Source organism: Microtus ochrogaster, linkage group LG3 (assembly GCF_000317375.1).
Source record: "Microtus ochrogaster isolate Prairie Vole_2 linkage group LG3, MicOch1.0, whole genome shotgun sequence".
Lineage (NCBI taxonomy): Eukaryota > Metazoa > Chordata > Mammalia > Rodentia > Cricetidae > Microtus > Microtus ochrogaster.
The window spans coordinates 23,080,518-23,086,465 of record NC_022029.1 but is presented as its reverse complement, the minus strand read 5'-3'; positions in this window follow the sequence as shown (position 1 = coordinate 23,086,465).

Genomic DNA, 5,948 nt, shown 5'->3' with positions numbered 1-5,948 from the left:
TTTTTAATTGGGTTATTTAAAATTTTTAATGACTAATTTTTTGAGTTCTTTATATATTTTGGAGATCAGTCCTTTGTCTGGGGTTGGTGAAGATCTATTCTCATTCAGTAGGCTGCCTTTTTGTTTATTGACTGTGTCCTTTGCTTTACAGAAGCTTCTCAGTTTCATGATGTCCCATTTATTTATTGTTGCTGTTAGTGTCTGTGGTACTGGGGTTATATTTAGGAGGTGGTCTCCTGTGCCCATGCATTGAAGACTACTTCCTGTTTTCTATTCTATCAGGTTCAGTGTTGTCAGATTTATATTGAGATCTTCAATCCATTTGAATTTGAGTTTTGTGCATGGAGGTAAATATGGATATATTTTCATTCTTCTACATGTTGACATCCAATTATTCCAGCACCATTTGTTGAAGTTTTTCTATATATAATTTTCGCTTCTTTGTCAAAAACCAGGTGTTCGTAGATATGTGGATTGATATCTAGATTTTTATTAAGTTCCATTGGTTCTCTTTTTAATGCCAATACCAGACTGTTTTCAGTACTGTAGCTCTATAATAGAGCTTAATGTCAGGGATGGTGATGCCTCTGGAAGTTCCTTAATTGTACAGAATTGTTTTGGCTATTTTAGGTTTTGGGTTTTTTTTTTCTTGCTTTTCTATATGAAGTTGATTATTGTTCTTTCAAGGTCTTTGAAGAATTGGGTTGGGATTTTGATGGGGATATCATTGATATCATTGATTGCTTTTGGTAGGATTGCCAATTTTACTATGTTGATCCTACCCATCCAAGAGCATGGGAGATCTTTCCATTTCCTGGTATCTTCTTCAGGTTCTTTCTTCAAAGACTTAAAGTTCTTATCAAACATGTCTTTCACTTCTTTGTTTAGTGTTACCCTAAGATATTTTATGTTATTTGTAGCTATTGTGAAAGGTGATATTTCTCTGATTTTCCTCTCAGCATTTTTATTATTTGTGTATAGGAGGGTTACTGATTTTTTTTTTAGTAGATCTTGTATCCTGCCACATCGCTGAAGATATTTATCATCTCTAAGTGTTCTCTGATAGAGTTTTTTGGGTTACTTATCTATACTATCATATCATCTGCATGTAACAAAAGTTTGACTTCTTCCTTTCCAATTTGAATCCACTTGATCTCCTTGTGTTAATTAAATCACTGCTTGGCCGCTTAGCTCTAGCTTCTAATTGGCTAACTCTTACATATTAATTTAACCAATTTCTATTAATCTGTGCATCACTATGTGGCAGTGGCTTACCAGCAAAGTTTCAGCATGTCTGACTCTAGCAGTGGCTCCATGACTTCTCCCTAAGTCTACCTTCCTCCTCACATACTATAGGCCAAGCCAGTTTCTTTATTTATTAACCAATAAAAGCAACAAATAGACAGATGGATCTCCCACACCATATCTTCAGCACCCGAGATTCTTTTCTCTATCTCTTACATTCTGTTGGTTATACTTGTTTCTGTAGTTCCTGTTAATTTGCCCAGATTTCCTATATCCAGAATTCCCTCAGTTTGTGTGTTCTTTATCACCCCTGTTTCAGTCTTCAAGTCTTGAACTGTTTGCTTCACTTGTTTGATTATTTTTTCTTGTTTTTCTTGGGTTTCTCTGAGGGATTTATTAATTTCTTCCAATTTTTGTTTGTCTTTTCCTTCATTTCTTTAAGGGAGTTTTTTATTTACTTTTTAAAGTTCTTCATCATTTTCATAAAGTTACATTTAAAGTCACTTTCTTTTACTTCTTCTGGGTTAAGATGATCAAGTTTTTCTGTTGTATGACCACTGGGTTCTGGTGTTACCATGTTGCTTCTTAGGTTTATGGAGAAATTCTTGCCTACACATCTGTTCTTTCAGATGAGACTGGCAGTGTCTTTGTATCTTGATCCAATCCTTGCAGTGGCTGTCTGAGTGTTTGGGAGTTTTTCTTGGTCTACTCTGTACTGCCAATGCCTGTCGGAAAGCCTCTGAGGTCTCTATAAGCCTGCTCTCTTGGTCTTCTCTCCTGGTCTGTTCTCCTTGTTCTCACTCTTAATCCCCTCAGTGTTGTAGCAAGTCCTTGGTCCCCTCAATATTATAGCAAGCTTTCAGCTCTTAGGCAGGCTGTGGCTAGTAGCTTTGGGGTTCAGTGAATGGGTTTGGGGTTTAGGGTAACCTAGCCACAGGAAACTCCCTGCTGGCTGGCTAGAAAACCCTATGGAGTTGGGGGAAGGGCCCAGGGTTTTGTCACACTGTAGAGGTCCTAGAGATTGGGGTGTCCTGCTGCATGGCTCTTCACTTACCTCTTAAGTCCCCTCAGTATTGGAGTAAGTTGTGTTTCAGAGTTCCACCAAGGTTGCAGCAGGATAGGCGGTCTTGGGGTCAGCTAGTCGTTTGGATGGGCCGCTGGATGGTTTTGGGTTTCAGGGAGCCTACCTGCAGGTTCTTATATTCTTTCTAACTCCTTTTACACAATGTTTCCTATGATTTGGTAGGTAAATGTTGATAAGATATCTCATTTTGGGCTGAATACTCACTCTCTTATTTTCAACACTTTGGCCACTTATGTATCTCTTCATTGACTGTTCTCTACTGCAAAATGAAACTTCTCTGATCAACTCTGAGAGCAGTCCATGTCTATGAGTACAAATATTGATGACAATTTGTCAAAAATCAACATTGAGGAAAACATTAGTAGCTTTCTACACTTTAGTGTATGTCTACCCTAGCCATCTGTTATTAACTAGGATTATAAAACCAGGCCTGAAATTTCCTCCTGTGAAGTAGAACTGGAATAATATCATAAAGCAGTTAGTTGCTCCACAACAGTTGTGCCACTGCTACATAGAGAATGTTTTATAGTTAGTGTGATTTGTTTCTCTATGTCATTTAGCCAAATTATGTTGTATATTCAGTAACATGGTCTTAATGGTCTTATAGATATGAGGTATAACCAAGGGCAATGCCAATAGACAGTTTTAGAGTTCTCTGGGGCCTCCTTAACCAGTTATCCAGAGAAGTAACCCATGCTTTGGACTAATTTTTTCACTTTAATAACCCATATCTTTTGGGAGAAGCAGCATCCACCAATAAAGGGAAATTCTGTTCAAACTCTAATTTTATTTTAAAATTTGCTTACTAATTAGTGGGTTTTCATAGAATTTGTCGTTCATCCTTAGTTAAATCTCCACCATTGTCTTTATTCCTTATAGGTAGAGACCACTTGTTCAGTTCCAGAAATAATCACAAAGGAACTATATTATTTGTAGTACTATTTGGCCAAGAGCTTAAGTGTATTTCTGGCTAACTCTTACATCTTAAATTAACCCATTTTTATTATTTTATATTTTACCACAAGGTTCTTGGCCTACCAGCAGGGTTTCAGGTGGTGGCTTGCATCTACATGGCTTCTCACTGACCCCACCTTCTCTCTGTGTATATCTTTTCCAGTCTGGCTATATTCTGTTAAGCCATCGCCCAAAAGCAGTTTCTTTATTCATTAGCCAATAAAAGCAACACATATACAAAGGCTTCCCATATCAATTCCTATCCATACTTAATCTTTTAATTCACAGTATTTCTCCTCTTTTATAGAATATGCATTCTACTCTCCTCAGTTATTTTTTTAGATGGGTTGTGAGATAATAGGATTTCATGTGAGTTTACATACACCTTTCATCTGGGTTAGTCCTTTCCACTCCATCTCATTTTTCATATATTCTCACAACCTCCCTGCTTCATTCTTTCTACTGCCAGCATTCTACCTCTCTGTTTTTGTTATACCTATAATCTACTATCATCTTCCCTTTAATGTGTCCTTCTCCCCAAATATCTCTTTCCAGTTTCCTGAATTTCACTTATAATGTGAACTAAATACACAAAAATGTTTTGAAGCTAAAAGCTGAAAATGGAAGGAAATGTGTGATATTAGTCTTTCTGAGCCTGAATTACCTTTTTTTCCAGTTCCACCTATATACTTGCACATTCCATGTTTTCATTTTCTTTGCAGATGAAAGAAATTCCTTTGTGTTTATTACATTTTTCTGTCAATGGACATCTAAGTTGATTCCATGTCCTAGATATTATAAATACGGTAGCAATAAACAGGTACGTACAAGCCTCTCTGTAGTAGAATATAAAATGTTTTTGCTACATGCCCAGGAGTTGAACAGATGAGTCATATATCAGTTCTGTTTATAGCTTATTAAGAAATCTCCAGACTGAATTACAAAGTTGTTGTATTAGTTCACAATCTCCCAACAGTATGTAAGAGTACCCTTTTTTCTTATCCATGCCAGCATTTGTTGACATTATATGTAAATACAAACCACTTTATAAAGACTCAAACTCAAGCTCTAAAAGAAGTTATAGAATATATTAGGGTATATGCTTAATTCTGAGAACAAAAATGTGGAATGAATAATAAGGAAGAGAGATCATTCTCTATAACAAATATTTCCCATATACAAGAAAGGGAAAACTATTCAAGCCCATTCAAAGGATATCTAATATAGAGATAAATGCAGACTAATGGCTGCCCAGGATAAGGAGAATACGTGTCAGTTTAAGACCCAACTTCAACACATTTAGACTACACCTCTAAGATTCAAGGAACACTGTAGAAGATGGAATGAAAGGGTGTAAGAGCCAGAATATAGCAAGAAAGGTTGTTGAATTCTGTTTTTCAGCTATGAAACTTATAGCAACTGTGGCTACGTACATTGGGCCTTCACAAAACTGAGCTTGGCAACTGTCATTCATGTATAAAAGAACTCATGGGGCTCTAGCTTATTAGATATATTAGTTTTTTCAGTTATGTTATAGAGCACCATGAACAAGGCAATTTATAAAGTAGTTTATTTGAAGTCATAGCTCCAGAGGGTAAGACTCTACCATGCCAGGAAAGCGTGACATCAAGTAGCAGGCATGGCATCAGAAACTGTTTGCCAATAGCTCACTTCTTGAACTCTAAACATGAAACATTGAGAACAGATTAGATATGGCCCAAGTCTTTAAACTCTCTAAATCCATCCACAATGACATATAACAAAGACATGCTTCCTAAACCTCCACAAAGAGTGCCACAAACTTTGGACCAAGTGGTCAAATTCTAAGCCTAAGGGGAGAACATTCTCTTTCTAATCACTACATTGTGGTAATATTGGTTATTCATGGAATATCAGGGAGCAAGACATTAGCTGTGTACACACGAGTGAGTTAACCAGCCTTCAATGGAGAGCTCCAAGACCATAGTCACAGTCATGTGGGTTAAACTTAGTGGATCACAAAACAAAGCGAACAGGAATCTGAGAAAGTGGTTTGTAGGGAAGAGGACAGTAGACAGAAACGGGAGAGAATTAAAACAGTGTAGGGGATAATAGTAATAAGTGCGCATTCTATACATAAGATGAAACATCCAAGAACAAATTTAATTAGTAAAAAAGTAAAAAAAGAAGACTCAGAAAATGTTTTTCTGAAGATTAGAATAAAATGGATATGCAGGATTAAGAGTAAAACAAAAGCCACTGGAGAGATGATCTATTGATTAAGAGAACTGGCTGCTTTTCCAGAAGACCTGAGATCAAATGCCAGAACACATGGTGGTTAATAATTGTTTGCAGCTGCAGTCCAAGAGGATCTAATTCCCCTTTTTGGCCTCCACAGTCACTGCATGCATATTCACACACAACACCCATACACATAAAATAAAAATATATTTTTTAAAAAATGAGTAAAAATGAAACACACATAAATTACTTGTCATGGTCATTAGAATAAGAATTTCAGAAAGCCTTACCTTTTCCTGCCAAGACTGACTGTACCTCCTCAATCTATGGATCTTTTTCATTAAGTGACTTTTGTCAGATATTTGGTCACAGCAGCAAGAAAAGTAATTAGGCTCTTTCGGCACATAACATCAACCAGCCCAGCCTGTCTGGGCACTGGGTCTGA